Raw genomic sequence first — 21,028 nt, forward strand, 5'->3', positions numbered from 1 at the left:
CTTGTTAAGCACCATTTCTCTATCTCTCCCTCCAGGAAAGTGCACTAGGTCATTTTTTAAATGAATGAAATTCTAATATTAAATTGGCTGTTCTCTGACAAATAAGAAAAAGGAGAAGTTGCTTATTATCCCTCCAACTAGGGAGCTAGCCTGGCTCAAATCAGCTTTAAAGTATAACTTGGAATCTTGGTAGATTCTGAAAGCTAGTTCTTTTTTAGGTGGTTTGTGAACTAATCTTCTCATGTGGATGATTCAGAAGCACAGCTGGTCATTTACAGATAATATTTAGTGAAAGTTAGGTCTTGCTGTTGTGTTAAAATTAGCACCCATTTTTTGGGTAATTTCTTTTGTATGTAGTTTGGGATAGTGTGCTTGAGAGAGAGGAGGATACAGGACATTGTGGGCCACAGGGTCTTTGCCGTTCTTGAAGGGATCTTTGGAGAGTCATTTCCGTACTGGTGTATGCTGAGCCCATCCTTGAGGTCACAGTCTTCCCTTGGTGTGTGCAGGCTGTGCTGGACCCTGATGCCTTATTTCTATAAAGTCACCGCACCTACTGTTTTGATTCCATTGACTGATCCAACCAATGCTTAAAATGTGGGAATTTGGGGACTTTGGGTTTATTACAGAGGCAGAGTTGAATTGGAAGAGGGCAGAACTTCTTGCTCATTGAGTTGAACTAAATAGGGGAGAGAGGAGTACGAAGGTTGGGCTGAGTGATGGGGGAGGATGATCAGGAACAGGGACAGATGGGTCGCAAAAAGGAGGCTGCAGGAATGGCCTCTATTTGATGCAAATGTTTTTGTAATTTGTTTGTTAAAAGATGTTGACATAATTGTATATTCATTTCAAACTGTAGTAAGCCCAGCATTTGATATTTAAAAAAAAAAGAGCTGTGTATTTGATAGTCACAGTTTGTATCAAACCATTCAAAAAATACTCTAAGCACAACTGCAAGGTCATAGATTTCCTAAGTGACATCATAATTTCAGATCATAATTATATCATAATTACCATGCTTATGAGTTACCATGCTGAGTTCTAAGATATAAGAACATCTTTAATCTGAAATTATCTGTGCTTGGCCAAATCAGCTTGCCTGTATTTTCTTTCACAAAACATTTGGTCTCAATTGTAGATTTCTTTCTTTAAAAAAAAAAGGTCAGAAAAAGTTCAAAATGACATGATGAAATATGTATTTGTTTGGAAAAATGATCTGGTTATTGCCATGGCAGCTATATTAAATTTTTAGGGTTATGTGATATAGTTCTTATATTAATACCATCTTTGAAATTTATTTATATGATGTAACAGCTCCAGTGGTCACATTACATCCTTGAAAGCAAAAATGTACAAACTAGTCAAGATTTATGCAGCTTCTTAGCAGGACAAAATTATTCAACTTACAGGAAAATGTATATTTGTTGGATTTTAATTATGCCATTTAGAATTTGACATGTATTTAATTTATGACAAAAGAAATGTAAAGACAGTTATAGGAAAAAAAGTCAATTAAATAATGACTTGGTAAGACTGTATAATTTAACATATCTTGGTAAGACTATATTATTTTGCTTTCTAATGAAAGCAGAGGTCTGAGAAATGGGTGTTATGAATGAGAGAATCTTTGTATTCAGTCTTCCCTCTGGTGCGTGAAATGGTTATACATATTTACTCTTGCTGCTGGTTTGTAAATGGTTTACTGATCAAGAGAAGGTAAGTTGTTAATTCTTAAATAAATTATAGGTATTATTGTTTTTAACTATTTTTATTGACCTATATTTCATCAGTCATGTCCTCCCATTTAAATTGAACCTCAGGTTCTAAGGTAAAAAATTCTTTTAAATGAAGTCAGTTATTTTTTAGGGTTAATTATGGTAGTTGTTGCAAGGGTGATTATAGAAACTAAATATTTCTATTGAGATAGAGAAAAATACAATTTTTTTAAAAATTAATTTTTATTGGAGTATAGTTGTTTTACAATGTTATGTTAGTTTCTACCATACAACAAAGTGAATCAGCTATACGTACAAATATATCCCCTCTTTTCTGGATTTCCTTCCCATTTAGTTCACCACAGAAAAATATAAATTCTGTGAAGCTTCTTGTGATTATACTTCCTTGGTTTTATAACCCAGTTTTGAGTAATTATATCCCAAGCTCAGAATTGTTCTGTAAAATAAATATATCAAATTCTGATTCTTTTGAGGACATAGAAGTAGTATTTATTTTCCCCCTCTAAACTATTATTTTAACCTAAAAAGAAATACGATGTGTTACAATGAAATGAGATAAAACTGAAATGACGTGGAAATTTATTTTCAAGTTGGAATGTGCCTCAGTTAATATTTTAAACATTGAGTACCGTGGCATTTATGTTTTTAATTAAAAATAATTGTATAGAGTTTTTTTCAGAATTTGTTATTATTTGGCTCTCTTAGTATTTAAGATAATGGGGCCACTGAACTACAGAAAAATTTTTAATTTTTCTAGTAATTCTTTTTTGTAGCTGTGTGTCTGCCACTATTCTCAGCCTTTGTTGTGTGCCTTATTTTTCTCAGTCCTAGCACAGCCTATTATTCTCTTTTTACACATGAAAAAATGAACTTGGAAATATTAAGCAATTTGCTCAAAGTCACCCACAACTCAAAGTCACACAGCTGAGATTTGATTCCTATTCTGCCCAATTCCATTGAACACACAACACCCAAGGGATGAAAATTCTGTCATTTTCTTCTGTACTTAGTTTTTCAGAAATATTGAAGTAAAGGGAAATTTGTTTTGGAAAGGAAAACTCAAACCCACCAGTAAAAAGCAATGATAATTGGTGCTATTTATTGAGCACTTACTATGTGTCAGGCACTTATATGGATCATCTCATTTCAGCCTAACAAAACCCTTTGGAAGTTGCACTAACATCTTCCTCATCTTACAAATGAGATAAGTGTTTTGCCCAAGATGACACAGCTCCTAATTGCTGAATCTATGATTCAGACTCAGGCTGTCTGATTCTATTCCATGACTGTGTCTACTTTTCACTGAAATCTGAATGTATCCATTACATATTTGCATAATTGAATTCACTTTCAATTACATGGAATTTAAAAATATGTAACTGTTGAAGAGTTTATTTTTGACTTAGGTATACTCTACAGCTTGGAAGGTATGAATTATAATTAAATTGGCACAGATATAATGAAAAAGTATGTGACTTAAGGTTGTTATTCTACCCCCCCACCTTACTGGACATCAAAATATTTTTATATGTACTCAAAATGGTTGTTATAGCTTTTATCCTTCCCGAGTTCCAGCAACCAAGTACTTATATTTAAGACATATTTACACAGTCATCAATTCATAGGATCATGGAAGTTGAGCTGGAGGATCCCGAAAGTCATCTAATTTAACATCCATACTTCACATTGGAGGACTTGAAAAGTCAGGTTAAGTGACTTATCTACATCACAAAGTTACTACTGGCCAAGTCAGAATTAGAACCCAGGATTCCTATTTTGTAGCTCATCTACCAATGAATTAATTAGGAAATATAAAGGCATAAGGCCGAAGAAGGTAAATAATGCCTTAATTTAGAAAAACTTTACAATTTACAAAGCAAGCGGTTCTATTGGGTGGGTTGATTTAGTGTGACTATATACTTTCTTTTTAGTAGGAAAAAATGGTGGCATCGAAGGGTTTGATCAAAGCTGAAAGGGAATGCGTTGGAGTATTAATAACCATTGACTCACTAAATCCAGAATGCTTAATGTCCACCGAGCTGAAACACTGAGGCATCCAGTGTAATCTGGCCCACTCACATGATCTCTAAGCTAAAAATATGTCTTATGAAATAAACCAACCAAAGGTTTACTATTCCAGTTTACTTTTCTAATGGTCGTGAAAATGTGGTCAGAGTTTTAGGCAAAACCAGTACAACAAAACACAATTGTAATCAAATACAAAATGAGCCAGTAAAGGGATCACGGAAAGCTCAGGGTCCCTAGCTTCAGAGAAGAGGAAATGAGAATGAGATCAGACAGTTCAGAGGCCCAGAGAAGCTTATCAGTCCTTAAAGAGAACCTCACCAAAAGTACGTAAAACACTTCAAGGATTCTAACTCATCCACAGATAGTTTCATTTCCATTTCTTCATTCAGTACTTTCTCCTGTCTGAATGTGTAGAACCTGGCAGTAGTTTCGTGTGTGTGTGTGTGTGTGTGTAAACACACCCCCTTTGAGAATCCACTAACTCTACAGAACTTCTTCCCAGAACATTACCCATATGCACGTATGTCATTTTCTTGAGATTCAAGGTATTTGTAGTCTTACCTGAAACCTCACTATGGACCCCAGTGTGAGAGATCCCTTTCCATTCTTTACTTTCATCCCACAGATGCTTCCTGTGGAAAGAAAGGAATCCTAAGTCTTGTCTAAAAGTTAGGAAGCATGCATGTTCTAACAATGTGATAACTAGGTGTTGGTTTTCTTTGGCTGTTGACATTAGTCACACCTCCGCTAGCCAGAGATTTGCAAACCTTGTGCCTCAGACGTTCAGGTTTACTACTTTTCTTGGTTGGATTTCTGGGGAATCATGCCTTGAGGACTTGACTGCGGATCCAGGAACACAGGACTGTCTCTCTCTGGGAAAATATCATGTCGGCTACACACTGGCCAGCCCCCTGGCCTGACTGTGTAAAAGGAGCTTTATTAACAAGCCCTAACCAGGGCTGTTTAGAGACCTGGGCAACTTCCATTTTTTGAGGTCCTTGATATATGGAAAAATGAAAAAATGCCGAAACAGGGTTACAAAAACAGTGGTATACTTTAAATGTTTATCTTTAACAGCTTAATGCTTTTAATACCAGAAACATACAATTGTGCTATTCATAAGTTAATTACAGGATTTATAAAAATGTTAATTTATGGTTTACTTCAGGCAGTGTGGTCTGGTCAAAGGACCCAAGTTCAGAGTTTGCAAAGGCTGCCTTCTTTTAATCCTGTCAGTCTGTCTCCTGATTGTATGTATAACCTCATTTGGAAATGACTTCAAAGGTCTAAATTTGAGGCTCTTTATGTAAGTGAGGCTGAGTGGCACTGCCGGCACACCCTGGAGAGGATCTGCAGAAAACGCTTCTGCAGGAGGAGCTGGGGTTGCCCAGAGTCCCTGACCTTCTCCTCCAGGCCCCCCACACTTCCGAAGCTACCTGTGCCCTTGACCTGGAGCTGTAGCAGCACAGTCAGCGGCCTAACCCTGCATCTCTACTGACGACCAAAATGGACCATCTATCTGTGCAATAGAAGGGTCCCAGGGATGCTCATTTGTCCTCCCCAGGATGACTTCAGCCCCTATTATGGTACTTCAAATTCCTTTCAAAAGGCAGACCCCCTTTCAAGCCTCACTTGAAGATAAAGCTCTAAATGTAAATATTCTTTCCAGGAGCAGCATGTTGACCTACACTCAAAACTGGATGTAAGTCTCAGTTACTGGGAGCCTGATGAGGGCAAGCACTGGGCCCAGAAGAGAGGGCTGGAAGGATGATGGAAGGTAGAAAATGAGCCACCTAAAGAGAAGACTAGGGATAGTAACAGTGACCCACAGCAGGGGCAGATTTGTGGGGGTGGGTGAGCGGCACGAGAGGGGACAACTGCAGAGAGGCAGGTATGTGCCAGGCTCTGGCCTTGCCGTTGACTGAAGTCTCCATCCAGCTGCTTTGCAGTGACCTCTGCTCTGCAGAGACAACTGAACATTAAAGGAACTTAAATGTTCTTACCAAAAAGAAAAAAAAGATAAGTCTGTGAAGTGATGGATGTGTTAAGTAACTAGAAGGGGAGGAAATCCTTTTACAGTGTATATCAAATTACCACCATGTACACTTTAAATGTCTTACAATTTTATTTGTCAGTTATACTTCAGTAAAACTGAAATTTAAAAAAGAAACAAAGAACTAGGGGAAAAATAATAAAAGTACTGTTAATTTTAATTAGTAAGGAAAAGTACACTTTTTCGGCAATGTTGCATTCCTTAAAATTTTCCCGGTTGGATATTCATTTCTGCCTTAGATGTGTTGGCCTGCCCAAAGGGCAGAGAGACATGGTCCAGCCTTTAATGCTTGGGTACCGAGAAGGCACCTTATCCTATCACCTGTATCCTTCTGACTCTCTATTCATTCATCTATGTACCCAGCCACCCATCCACCCACCTACCCATCCACCCTCCCACCCTCCCATCCACACTCCCATCCACCCTCCCATCCACCCTCCCATCCACACTCCCATCCACCCACCCACCCACCCTCCCATCCACCCTCCCACCCTCCCATCCACCCTCCCACCCTCCCATCCACCCTCCCATCCACACTCCCATCCACCCACCCATCCACACTCCCATCCACCCACCCATCCACACTCCCATCCACCCACCCACCCACCCTCCCATCCACCCTCTCATCCACCCTCCCATTCACCCACCACCCACCCATCCACCCTTCCACCCTCCCACCCACCCATCCACCCATCCATCCTCTCATCCACCCATCCACCGTCTCATCCACCCATCCACCTTCTCATCCACCCTCTCATCCACCCTCTCATCCACCCATCCATCCTCTCATCCACCCATCCACCTTCTCATCCACCCATCCATCCTCTCATCCACCCATCCACCGTCTCATCCACCCATCCACCTTCTCATCCACCCTCTCATCCACCTTCTCATCCACCCATCCACCCTCTCATCCACCCATCCACCCTCTCATCCACCCATCCACCTTCTCATCCACCCATCCACCTTCTCATCCACCCATCCACCTTCTCATCCACCCATCCACCCACCCATCCACCCATCCACCCTCCCATCCACCCTCCCATCCACCCTCCCATCCACCCTCCCATCCACCCTCCCATCCACCCCCCCATCCACCCACCCTCTGATCCACCCACCCACCCACCCACCCATCCACCCTCCCATCCACCCACCCACCCATCCACCCTCCCATCCACCCTCCCATCCACCCATCCACCCTCCCATCCACCCATCCACCCTCCCATCCACCCATCCACCCTCCCATCCACCCATCCACCCACCCACCCACCCTTCCACCCTCCCACCCACCCACCCTCCCATCCACCCTCCCACCCACCCATCCACCCACCCACTCATCCACCCACCCACCCATCCACCCTCCCACCCACCCATCCACCCACCCATCCACCCTCCCACCCACCCACCCACCCATCCACCCTCCCATCCACCCATCCACCCACCCACCCACCCACCAATCCACCCATCCACCCTCCCATCCACCCATCCACCCATCCACTCATCCACCCTCCCATCCACCCATCCACCCTCCCATCCACCCATCCACTCATCCACCCATCCACCCACTAAACCAACTAACCAACAGACATTTATTGAACACCAAGCACTACAGTATGCTGAGCTCTCTGTTAACCGTTAGGGAAACTATAGCAAACAAGACATTTTATCTTTGCCCTCATTGAGGTTATAGTCTGGCAGATTTTAATTAAATGTTTGTTTAATGCTGCCTTCACAGTCTACAATTTGTTTAAATAGCTAGCTTTAACTCTTTAAGTCCTGATGTCCTTTTTACAGAATTGTAATGGATTACCCTTCCTACACCTAGGAACCCCATTCTAGACAAATGTTCAAAGATTGGATGGGAAAATCTACAGATCGTCATGCCAGAATAAATGTCTTCTGATTTAAGTGTGTGTCTCTCCTATTGAACTGTTAATTGCTTGAGGGTAGGGACCGGGGCTTAAGTTTTTAATGCCCTGCACTAAGCACGGTGGCTGGCACGTAGTAGCTGCTTTCTAAATGTTTGTTGAAAGAATGCTGTCTGGGAAGTCAGAAGTCTCCATTCAGGGCTCACCATTACTGCCATGACCTTCTGTCCTTGCTGCCTCATCTCCTGGATCTTGATGGGGAGGAGATCTATGGCAAACCAATGTGTTCATTCAGTCCTCTGCACAACTGTGCAAACCTTCCTTCAAGAAGAATGGTTCTGAGAAGCCAAATTTCATCCCTCTCCCATGTTTCTTGCTCCAGGACAAACTTAGAATTTCACTCGGTTTTGCCTGTAAGCAGTTATCTTGGGAGGACAGCAAGCTCAGGGGGCTCTCCCTTGAGACCACCGGTTTAGGCCTGCTTTAGCCTCCACACTCTCACTTTCTTGAGCACCCTGAATCTAGGATTTATTTTGTTCCTTCCATTCTCCTGTGATCCAGGGCATGATGGTGTAAATTGGGAATTGAGGGCACGCTTGGTACTGTCCCAACTTGACGTAAGGAATGTCTCCTAGATTATTTAAGATCTGAAAATAGGTTTTCTACGCTTGACAGATGGTCACCTTCCCCTTAATAAAGCGTGTCTGACAATCACACTTTATTGGTGTGGTTAGGAAAAGAATGTCGTAGACTTGAGAAAACATAATAATTTAGAGAGTGACACATTGCAGTGAAGAAATAAAGCTGTAGACTACTTTGAAAAGAAGTAAAACCATAGGAAACCATGATTTCATTGGAACAAACGTTCTGTGTCTTCAGAAAGTTCTTACTAAAAAAAGAAGGGTGACCTCTAGGGCATGGTGTGTATGTGTCTACACATACATGGAAGTAGCCTCGCTCTGATTTTTTAGGGACATTCTCTTTGCAAACATTCCCCACTTAGTACCTTGTAAGTTTTTTAATATTATCACTAACATAGCAGTTTGCACCTAGGCTTTGGTCCGGGCTGCTTCTTGGAAATCATAGCTACCATGCTGAAGTATAAAATCGCTTATCATTTTTATCAAGGTCTAAAGGTCTGTATAGTATCATACCCCGTGGAATTTATAAACCAGTAATTTCCACTACAGTAAGGGTTAAATAATACCCCATAAGATACAGTGCATGAGCCATATGGAGAATTCAAGTGCTTACCACAATGCACTCACTTTACTGTGTTCTTTTGTGGCTTTCAAGTGTAGAACTATTTGGTACACTATCATAGATGATGTGCAAATCCCAGCAGTTCACACTGGTAATATTTCTAGGATTATTTTAACAAAATAATGGTCCCCTTTCCTATTTGGTAGAAAACTAAGGCTTTGTTTTTCCAACTGTAGGAGTATGTTCATTCAAATCTCCCTGTGGTTTAATTTTCCAAAATTGATGCTTTCTCACAAGGAGCACGTTGTTGTTTATTTTTTTCAAAACCCACCTCTCACTGATTTGAGAAAGGATGGAGAGTAGCTGTGCGTGTTCACTAGTCAGAGTCTGAGATTAGTCATAAGGCAGGACTCTCTGATGCTCAGTGCTGAGATCTGGTTCCACGGATCCCTTTCCACCTCAGCAAAAGTGAAAATGAGAGAGAAGATCAAGAAGGGCCAGAATGGGAGGGTAGCTGGAAGCTGTGGTGTTTCGCTCGTTCATCTCAGTAGATACAGAAAAACGTGGTAATACTGTGAGCTGCCCTTTGCTTATAATACATACAGTTCATGGCAGCAGTCTATATAAGCCCCAGTGGCATTTAACAAATATGAGAAGATACAGGCTTTCTTGATTACTTAGATCTGAATGTTTATTCAAGCTTTCATGAGAGTTTTTCTTCATTTACACAGAGCTCTCTCCACTGAGCAAATGTCCATTTTTAAGTGTGGACCCAGTACATATGAAACAAGTTTTCACAGGATTCAAATTCATTTCATTTGGTCAGGACTTCTTGCTGGTTACTTTAATTAAAACTGGATTTTTTTTAAAAAAGAGTAAAAGCAGTCTTTAAATGGGTGGCTTACATCAAAGATTTTACAGTTTGTGAAAAACATTAGTGCTGATACAAAAAAAAAGAAAAAAAAGGAAAGAAATGAAAGATAAATTGCTGCATGAAAATATTTCCAAGGCTGTTCTTAGCAATATAGGATTAGCGGTATTTTCCTTTTCAGTGTAGGTGTTGTATGGATACTGGAGACAGTTGTGCACTGTGGGTATTATTGCTGTGACAGAGGAGAGGGGAAAAGATAGGTTTGCAGCCGAGCCTGCGGATGGCACCAAGCCAGTGCCCTGAAAAATGGCAAACGTGTCACAGCTAACAGCTGGATGCAGAAATATTTCTCTTTAATTTGGATGGATAAAACTTTTTTCACAGCAGGGCACTCTCAAAAGAGGACAACATCAAAGAGGGTGGGTCTCCCCAGTCAGACATCAGCGGGCTCCAGGATGGAGCAAAATGAATGAACTGTCAGGACTTTTCCAGCATATATGCTTCTGCCAAGTGAAAAGTTAAAGGTTCAGTGGCTTGTTCGGATCACAGACAAAGTCCTGATAATGCAAGCCTGATCCCCAACGTCTTCCCTCTGATCAACAGAGAGAGGATGTCTGAAGAAGAATCTGGATTGATGGATGGCAGGCTTTGTATGGGTGACCACCGCCATCCTCGGAGATAAAGGGATTCACCAAACGCTCAGAGGCTCTCGGGAGCTCCCGATCCTCAGTCACCCACGCTCCTCTGCCAGCCTGCAGCCTAACAGCTGCTACCCCACAGTGTGACCAAAACACCCATCTCATCTCTTCCCACGCCTGGCTCTCTGAGGCAGGCTTCACGGATACCCCCACCGGTGTTTTATGGTTTATTGACACTTTTCAACTGTTTTTCTGATTACCATATTTCAGTCTTGACTTATGTGTTAGTATTATCTGCAAAGTCAACATAAACCTCTAATGATTTTCTAATATTTCTGGAACTTGATGAATGTGAATTGACAAAGTACAGTATATAGCTTTATATCAGCATTACTGAAAATACGGCAACGGTGTATATAACCATTACTCATTTCTTGACCTTTGAAACCTCAACTCAAAACCTTGGCATTCCAGATATTCCAAAATACTCCAAACCAAAATGAGAGGGAAGAGTTTTCTTATGAAAAATAACAACAAAATAAGTTAATTCTAATGGAGGAATTTTTGAAATGAAAAAACATGTATAGTATCATATATTTGAGAAAAAAGTGGAAAAACTGAACACAAATAAATCTGGCCACAGTAAGGAGTATTTGCTTTAATGAAGAAACTTTCATTTTAGAATATGCATCTTCATCCACAGACTTATGCTTTGGCCATTTTTTTGGTGGTCCTGGTCATTATGACACATTGCCAGTGGAAGGAGAGTGGGTTTTACAGAGTGGGGGAGTGGTGGCTTTGTCCATTGCATGGTTGCTTTGTGTAAATTTGACTAACAGATTAAGTAATTCTCACTAAATTGACGTTTGCTCTGAAAATAGGAATTTGATAATGACATTATTAATCATTATGGACATTTTCATGGCCCTCATTCCTTCCTTTGAAGAGTTTCAGGTGCTTTTAATGAAAAAGCTCGGCTAGTTCTCCCTGATAAGACAAATGGGATGTGATAAAAACAACAGTCACATGGTGGCCCATGATTCAGGAGGGTTTCATCCTTGTCACACTCACAGACCCACTCTATGACTGTGGGCAAGTCATTTCACCCTTCTCAGCCCAAAGTTTCTGATCTGTAAAATGGAATAAGTGTTCCAGCCTACCTTCTAGGTCAGTTGTAAGGATCAATTAAGCTTGGGAAAGTATTTTATAAACTAAAATCCCTCTCAAATGTGTATGACCTGGTTATTAGCTGCTGTTCTTTCTTTGTGTTAAGGTGGAGGCAGATGCTTCACTCATTTTTTTTTTTGGTGGAGCCACACAGCTTGCAGGATCTTAGTTCCCTGACCAGGGATCAGACCCATACCCTCAGCAGTGAAAACACAGAGTCCTAACCACTGGCCCGCCAGGGAATTCCTGCTTAACTCATTTCTAAAGTATTGTTTTGTGGTCTCTCTTCTCAAGGTTTGACTTAGCTTGAGTTGAAAGTTTACAAGTAGAGCTTTTAGGAGACCACAGTGGTGTGGTTCTTGCTGTCTTCCTCTCTAGATTGGGAAGCAGTGCCCGGAAACCATGGCTGACAGTGCTCCCTGTTGATCTGATGCTCAAGGCTGCCATCCACAAATGTCCCCTGCTCCTCCTCCAGGTACATTTGACTGCACAGACAGCTCACCTACCTTGACCATGCTCAGTGCTCATGTAGACATGAGGCACTGTGAGTTGGAGCCTTCTCTGGCCAGAAATGTCAGTGTCTTCAGAGGTCAAGCAGCTGCATGGTAGGGAATGTTCAGTAAGAGGGCTGAAGCCACAATTAATTAAAATGCTTGTAACAACCTGTTAGTTACAGAGATACTCCAGGAATGCTCTTAAAGGTGTGGTGGGTGTCTGTGTCTTTTGGATTACATGTTTGTAACACTGTGTTAACTTTAAGAAATGGAAAATGTAGAACTGACGAAATGTTTCCTTACTGTTTTCTAGATAGTATTCACATTCATCCAGCATTTTTTATATTTTTTTATTTTTGGATAGACTCATTGGGGGGGGGGCAAAAACATAAACTAGAACGACTGGTTTATTCCTACACCCCCTTTATGTTATTCCCAATTTTTCCTTCTCTCTCTTTGAACAAAAGTTGATTTCCTGTTATGTACAAAGCTTTGTGTAAGGTACCCATGGTTAAAATCTTAAAATATTTAAAATGCATTCCTGCCCTCAATGAGCTTGTAATGTTCCGGTCTTGTAATCTTAGCAATAATGAGTTTGCAAATGCCACATGTATTATCTTGTGGTCAGTGTCCATGAGCAGGTTAGTAGATGAAGTCCAGGCTGACATTTCCCATCTAATTATAGTGATGGCCTAAGGATAGCTAATGCTTTCTGGACTCCTACCATGTGCCCAGCGCTGATTTAAGTCCTTTACATATACTAGCTCATTTGATTTTCATATCAGCCCTTTGACTGGGACTGTCATTAGCACCCTTTTTTTCCAAGAAGGTCTCAGCTTCCTCAAGAGGTTAAGTAACTGCCCAAAGTCACTTGGCCATCCAAGGTGAATCTATGATTGTAACTCACACACATTGGAGCTGACACCCACGCGCGTTTTCTTCACCTCTGCCCTCTACCCTCTCCAGTTCCTCCTGACTGGGGTGGCTCCTATTGCATGTTTTCATTGGTAATACTTTAGAAAGTCTCCTCTGACAACCATACTATTTTTTTTTTTTTTTTTGTGGTACGCGGGCCTCTCACTGCTGTGGCCTCTCCTGTTGCGGAGCACAGGCTCCGGACGCGCAGGCTCAGCGGCCATGGCTCACGGGCCCAGCCGCTCCGCGGCATGTGGGATCCTCCCGGATCGGGGCACGAACCCGCGTCCCCTGCATTGGCAGGCGGACTCCCAACCACTGTGCCACCAGGGAAGCCCCAACCATACTATTAAAACTAAAATCTTTTATTGAGCAACAAAGGTATTGTGTTTTTTTAACTTTTCAGTCCAAACAGTCAAGAATTATTCTTTTGTGTAAATAGTTGTATAACAAAATATTGCACCTCTATCTTCTGATACAAAGGAATCTCACAGTAAAACATTTTTATCCATCTTGCCAAACAGTATAGTTTTCAATTCAGTTTCTCAAATTACTAATACACTTGATTATTGAAGCCCTTATTTTCTGAATTTTACAGAAAGATGGGGTCGTCTAAAGGTGGTGTGTAGAGAATAGGTGGAGGAGATCTGAGAAACCCTCTTTGTATCTGTTCTTCCCTGGATCTTCCATGTGCTGTGAAGGGACTTAAAACAGTGCTGGGCTCTTAGGTTTAAACTGGAAACCTCCCCAAGAACTCTTCTTGACCCTTTTCTACGGTAATTGTTTATTACATTTTAATCATCATATGAAAACCACCTTTGCATTTCATAGAATTGAAAGAAGTTAGGTTCAAAAAGGATGTAATATTTTCTTTAAAAAGCCCTGGTTGTTAGTGCTTAGAATGGAGTTTTAATTGCATTTAGTGGCGTTTCTTCTCAAGCTTTGAATAAAATCTGAGATCTTTAAGAAGCTATAGAATTATTGTGAGAATTCAATTCAGTTCACTTCAGCATGTTTTGAATTTTGCCAACGTGTTAGGCCTTGTGTTAGATGTTTGGACGTAAAATATGCACCCTCACCTCAAATTTTGGGGGAAAACTGAAGGAGACTGGTGTTTCAGCACATGACCAAATGCTGCTGCTTGGGCCTAGGCACGGGGACATGCCACGGTGTGGAATCGTAGGAGAGGGAGCCTGAGATGTCTCCCTACTCTCTGAAAATTGGCTAATACTTTCAAATAAAACCTTTGGACATTTTCTTTTTCCTTTTTTCCATGCCAAAATTCAGAGATCCCAGTTCTGGGAGGAGCAGATTAATGTTTAAGTTATAATTCAAGTTCCTTTTGTTTAAGGTCCGTGGCTCTCTTTAGAATATCTGTAGGATTAAATGAGTTGTGAGGAGGCCTCATTCTGCCATTGACTAGAGTCTCAGTTTGTCTAAGTCACTAACTTTTGGAGACCCCTTTTCCTTAGGTATATAGTCGTCCCTTGGTATCTGTAGGGGATCAGTTCCAGGACCCACCATGGATACCCCATTCTGTGGATGCTCAAGTCCCCTATATCAGGGGTCCCCAACCCCTGGGCCACGGACCGGCACTGGTCAGTGGCCTGTTAGGAACCGGGCCGCACAGCAGGAGGCCAGTGGCGGGTGAGCGAGCGAAGCTTCATCTGTATTTACAGCTGCTCCCCATCGCTCGCATTACCGCGTGAGCTCTGCCTCCTGTCAGATCAGTGTTGGCATTAGATTCTCACAGGAGCGCAAACCCTACTGTGAACTGCGCATATGTGAGGAATCTAGGTTGTGTGCTCCTTATGAGAATCTAATGCCTGATGATCTGTGGAGCTGAGGCTGGGCGCTGGGGAGCGGCTGCAAATATAGATTATCATTAGCAGAGAGGTTTGACTGCACAGAGACCATTATAAATCAATTGCTTGCAGACTCATATCAAAACTTTATCAGTGAAAACAATCTCAGGGCTCCCACTGATTCTGCATGTGACTGAGTAGTTATGGTGAGTTGTATAATTATTTCATTATATATTACAGTGTAATAATAATAGAAATAAAGTGCACAATAAACGTAATGCTCTTGAATCATCCCGAAACCATTCCCACCCCCTACCCCGGTCCGTGGAAAAATTGTCTTCTAGGAAACTGGTCCCGGTGCCAGAAAGGTTGGGGACCGCTGCCCTGTATAAGCCAGCATGGTGCATTCGGCCCTCTGCCCTCATGTCTGTGCGCCCTCCGCGATTGGCTGAATACGCGGATGCGGAACTTGCGCGAGAACCAAGGGCTGACTGCAAACTGATCAGGTTAGAACAGGCCATCTCTGAGATTTCTTCCAAATCTCATTTCCCTGGCCTCTAAACTTAGCCAGGGTACTCAGCTGTCTAGCAGAGTTGTTGACTGAAGCCTATCTAGTGGAGGAAGTGCTCTGCCTGTGATTTTTCAAACAGGGTCCCTGCTTCTCTGTGGGCCCTTGGTGATGTCCCAGTGACTGTGGCAGACAGCAAAGGTGAGGTTCGCTGAGCTGGTGGGGTGCTTCCTGGTGGACTTGCTTTTTATCTGTTATTATAGTAGACCACAGCAACTTTTATCTGTTTTTATAGTGTAATTACATTTATGACTTCTTTGAATTAAAACGGACCCCTTGCTTAAAAAGATTATTGAAATCCTCTTCTGGTAAAAATCAAAGAAATGAACTCTCTTCTCTGCACTCCCACTCCCTGGAGAACTACAGCACAGATGCTTGGATCTTGGTCAGATGATGGCTTCTGTGCAGCACCCAAGTGATCAATGTTTGCAGTGTTTCCAGGCTATCAGTTCAAACAGGTTTTCTTGAAAGTGCCCCCAGCGGTAGCAGACTGATTTTCACGGGGTAGCAATAATTCCTTTACAGCTGGAATTACCAACTTAAATGCTTTATGAGGCCAAGCAGCTAAGTAAATGAGTGAAGTAAGGAACACTTAAGGATAGGGAGTAGTAGGGAGTATGGGGAGTGAGAAAAGCCCATGGCTAATCTAAAGAGGCCACATTGAAGGGGCCTTGGATGTTTCCGTGGATTAGTGCCAGAGATTGGGGACCCATCTTCTGATTTTTTTTCTCAAGAAAAATTAGAAATTAGATAAAATTTCCAAAATTTTAAAACACCGGAGAGAAAACAAAATTGGTCAATTACGTGAATTCAGCCGGAGGGCCACCAGTTTGCAAATCTTGCTTTAGAGAAACAGATTGCTCAGAGCCACCAATATACACAAATTCTTATCATTCAGAAGATGGTTTTCTTGCTATTATGTTAAAATGGGCCCAAGTCAGTCACTGGCTTACATTGTTTCTATGATTATTATTATTGTTAATGTTAATTGGCAGCATTCATAAATGACAAAGTTGTGGACAAGCCACTCACGACCAGTGTTTTTAGGACACAACACTGGTGCAGTTTTTACTCGTGTTGTTCTCATGTAAAATAGATTCTTGTTCTAGGAAAATAAGATCGTAGGAGAGAATGCAGTTTCCTGATCTTCAGGATTGCATGAAATACCTTTCACATGGTGGTTTTCAGTTAATCTATGCGTGGTTTATAATGAGCGACAATTTGTGTGATCATTATCTCAACCACATGTGTGGTATTTCAGTAAATATTGGGTTGAAAACTATAAAAAGTTCCTTAAAAAGGTAAGAATGAGCTCTCCCCCTTACTTATCTTTCTACTCCCACTGATACAGGATAAAAGAAAAAGTACAGACCAAAACCAGTGGTTTTAAAATAGCAACAAAACAATCAGGAAGGAAATCAGTGGCTGATAATGTAGTGATACATATTACCAAGAGTTTCCCAGGAAGATAACACAGATACAGTTTTTAACCTTGGGTAAGATAGTAGGCTTCTCTATTTTAACAACACATGCAAAAATTGAAGTACAGAGAAATAAATGGCTAGGCTTTCTTTTCATTTATTTTTCTCTCTTTGATTTAAAAAAAAAATCAGAAAAGTCCAAAGTATAATATATAAATGCCATATACAAGCCACCAAAAAAGTGAGTGTTAACACTTTGCCATATTTGCTTCAGAATCTTTTTTTTTTTTAAGATAAATGAAGCATTTCAGATACATGTGAGTTCCCTTTGTTTTCCTTCCATCCCCTTGTTTCCAAAGCCATGACTCTGATGAAGTTATCGTGAATCCTTCCTGTGTGTCTGTTCAGAATTGTACTATATGTATAGATACATATAGATAGGCATATTGCTATATGTATATTACAATATACACTCATAAAAGATACTATTGGGTGTTATTTTGTATATTTTGAAATGTTGACAAATGATATCATATACTTTAATCTGCAACCTGATTTTCTCAATCAACATTATGTTTTTGATGTTTATATCAACTAGATCTTAATGCAAACAGATCTAGTTCATTCATTTTAAGTGTTTTGTACTTTTTTGTTGAATAAATAAACCACAATGAATTTATTCTTCTGATGATGGATATTTCTCTTATTTATAATTATTTACTGTTATAAGCTGTGCTACAGTGAATGCCCTTGAACTCATCTACTTAGGCACACGTATCAGAGTTTCACTGGAATAATTTCCTAGAAGTGAAATTGCTGAGTCACAGGAAATATGCATTGTCAACTTTATTTTGTTGCCAAAATGTTGCCAAAATGTTCTCCAGTGTGACTGTGCCATTTTATATTCCCTTTCAGCAATGCTAGGACTAACTTTGTAAAATGAATATACTTTCTACAGCTTTGAGGGGTTTCCATTACAAAATTTAACCCTTTTCCTACCAAGTGTCCTGTGTGTTTCTTTACATGTGTTTCCCCTACCTCCAGAGGGTCACTTGTTCAGCTTCTTTAGAAAAAACAGAGCAAATATTAAAACTTTGGTGGTTCATATTCTTTCAGAATAAAGTACACAGTTTCCAGAAAAACTATGCTTGATTCAAGGGTTCTTTCAAGGAATTTTTTTCCTAATCTAAATTTAACTCTTCATTCTCACCATTTGAATGAATACAATTTCTGACCTTTTTGACATTTTCATCAGTCCTGAGGAGATTGTCTAAACACTTTATGCATGATTTTTGATATTTTTCTGCTTATTTTAAATCTTTTGAAAGGTAATGAAAACAAAATAACTCTTGGTCTTGGCATTAATACATCTCCTTAGATTCCTTAAATTTTTTAGACCTATTAGGTATCTAGCTTAAAATTACATTTTAGCGTCACACAAATGTAGATGTTAATGTGGCTTCCAAGAACAACTTCCCGACCTTGAAATTGTTGCAGCTGCTCTAGACCGAAATCTGCTGAAACATTTCCCCACTCATGGTTCCTTCTCTCCTAGAAGGAATAATGTCAGCCCGTCTGGATACAGGGACAGTGTCCTTGTATAGTTCAGATACACGCAGAATTTTATCGCCCTCTTTAAAAAAATTTTTTTTAACTAAGCTCTTAGATGGAAGCAAACTTGAGCTAATGATGGAGAGTAATAATAATACTCAAATTAGGACCCAGAGCTTTTCTGAGAAGTCGTCTTTAGTTCCTCTTTGGCGTGCACATGTGGGTATCTTGGTTTTCCCAATTTTATTCTACTTCTTTTAGGAAAATGAACAGAAATAGGCATCACTGCCTTCTGGCCCATTGTTTCACTTTCAAGAAACACAGTTTAAATGTTAACTCCTACCAGCAGAAGCCAGAAAGCGCTCCAGGATGGTCTTGAGCCAACTGCAAAGGCACGTGTTTTCCACCCACCTCCCTAAATAACGTAGGTTGGAGGTGCTGCCCGTATTAGCGTGATGGGCCCCCATGACGAAATTTCACATGCTGTGAATATATGTTGTTATGACTGGACATTTTATGACATTTATGAAGTTTTTATTTTGGGGGGGGTTGAAAAGCATATCATCAGATTCGTGTTTTGAAAGATCACTCTGGCTGTACTTTAGAGACTAGGTTGGAAGGGCCTGAAGAAGGTGCAGGAAGATCAGTTAAGGGACTTTTGTCTTCCTTCAGGCAAGAGAGGAAACTGGTTTGGGCAGGATGGTGATGGTGGAGAAGGAGAGATGTTTAGGAGGCAGATTCAGCTGGATCTGGTGATAGCTGGGCTCTGGGGGGTTGAGGGAAAGAACAGTGTCAAGGTTGAATGAGCTTCCTCACCTCTGACTGGATGCACACTTGTGCGATCCAACTAGGTACATGGGATTTTCATCAGTTTCATGTGAAATCGTGTGATGTCGGTATCAGGCTGAAGCCAGGGAGGCTCAACCTCGTGCTGTGCGCTCATTGTGTGATATTTGGGGAAAGCCTGACAAATAGCCATCTACTTTCCTCAAGGCGAGAGGAGTTTCACCAGGTAGGCAAAAATTGTAGGATTCCTGTAATCACAATATACTTAGTTTAAGGAGACTATTGTTGAAACAGTGTGGGAGGAAACACTTTTTTTTTTTTTAACATCTTTATTGGAGTATAATTGTTTACAATGGTGTGTCAGTTTCTGCTTCATAACAAAGTGAATCAGCTATACATATACATGAATGGATAAAGAAGGAAACACTTTTTTATACTCATTTTCAAGACTGACTGGCTAGTGTCTGGTGTTCAAATGAGCTAACGCTCAAGGCAACACCCACAACTACATATAAACGTTAGAGAGTTTTACTTGCTGTTGAGGACATTAGCTACAAGCACAAAGGAGAACTGCGCTTCTACAAATGTGTCATTATTTTCACTAGCAGCTGTCATGGGTGGTTTGTTCATGGGGGAAGGACAGGGCAGGGGGCTGGATCATCAACGTTTTGGGCTCCATTATAGATAAACAGTGGCATTCAGAGAACTGATGGCTGTGTTCAGTGTTGCACGGGTTGTCAACAGCAGACTCAGGGTTGAGACTTTGAGCCTTTGAACCAGTTTCCTAAAACGAAAACAAAGACAACAACAACAAAATAAGTACAGTGTAATAACCTAACCTAAATATGAAATCTGTCATTAGGTTGCTCGAAGAGCAGATGTATCCACTGCATGAAATGTTTCCGTTCTCTGCCATCATCCCCGAGCTAGGAATTTAAAATCATTAATCTTAAATATAATATCATCCAGGAATCTCTTCATTCTTCTCAGGCTACATTGATTATCAGCTGTAATCACTCTGGCCTGCTACCCAGTTATAACTTCTCCAACAATTGTATTGGTTGGATTGGTGTCTCTCTTCTGTTTCTGGGGGTTAGTGGAAAGATTGGGGGTGAAGACAAATGAGTTCAAGAAAAGCCAAAAAAAGAAAAAAATCAGCTATTTTAAAATGACTGGTGATGATAAAAAGAACTGTCATCACTAAGCCCTTTGACCTCCAGAATAGAAATACTGAGCTAAATTAATATGAATGACCCTACTAATTTTAGGGCCGAAATGTAACCAGTGAGGCTCTCTGTGAGACTTATCTCTGTGTCTATTTGGAAAGGAAAAGTGGAAAGGCTGATTAGCAAAGGTAAAAAATATTTTCTCAGGATGCTCTGGGGAACAGAATCTTACTGCTGATTTTATTTGAAAAGGTCCAGTTTTGCCATGGTCCTTCTGAGAACTGTACCCCTTGCTTCCTGGCTGCCCCTAAGGCTGAGGATGACCTTTGAGGATTGCTGTACATATATAACCCCGGATCTCCCACTCCTCTAGATACCACAGCCTTCAAGGTACCCAGGGCTGACCTGGTTTCTGGAAGTGAGAGCCGATTGTCTCTGCTGTCAGCACTGACTCCGCGTGTCCTAGGCTGGCCAGTTGTTTCGCAGAAGACTTTTTGTCCCACGCTTATTGCCTGGTTTGAAGCAGATTTCATTTCCTTGAAGGTGCTTGAAAGAAAATCTGCTTGAGGTGGCCTAAGGCAATAATTATTAGAGCAACCTTAGTTAAGACATTAAAAATCCATAGGAAACAGTTATTATTATTTTTTCTTTCCCTTTGTGAGGGTCTCTCTTTTTTCATGACTCCTCTCCTAATAGTTTCAGGTCCTGACAGCTGAAGTCCTACATCTTCTGCGAGGTGAGAGTCCGTTTATTTCATC

General features: G+C 41.0%; 1 protein-coding gene across 1 annotated transcript in view; it reads left to right on the plus strand.

Moving 5' to 3' along the window:
* The window catches only part of PRDM6 (PR/SET domain 6), a 100,900-nt gene that overhangs the window by 47,561 nt on the left and 32,311 nt on the right, over positions 1-21,028 (plus strand). The window lies entirely within an intron of this gene.

The sequence above is a fragment of the Pseudorca crassidens genome, chromosome 3 (genome assembly GCF_039906515.1).
Source record: "Pseudorca crassidens isolate mPseCra1 chromosome 3, mPseCra1.hap1, whole genome shotgun sequence".
Lineage (NCBI taxonomy): Eukaryota > Metazoa > Chordata > Mammalia > Artiodactyla > Delphinidae > Pseudorca > Pseudorca crassidens.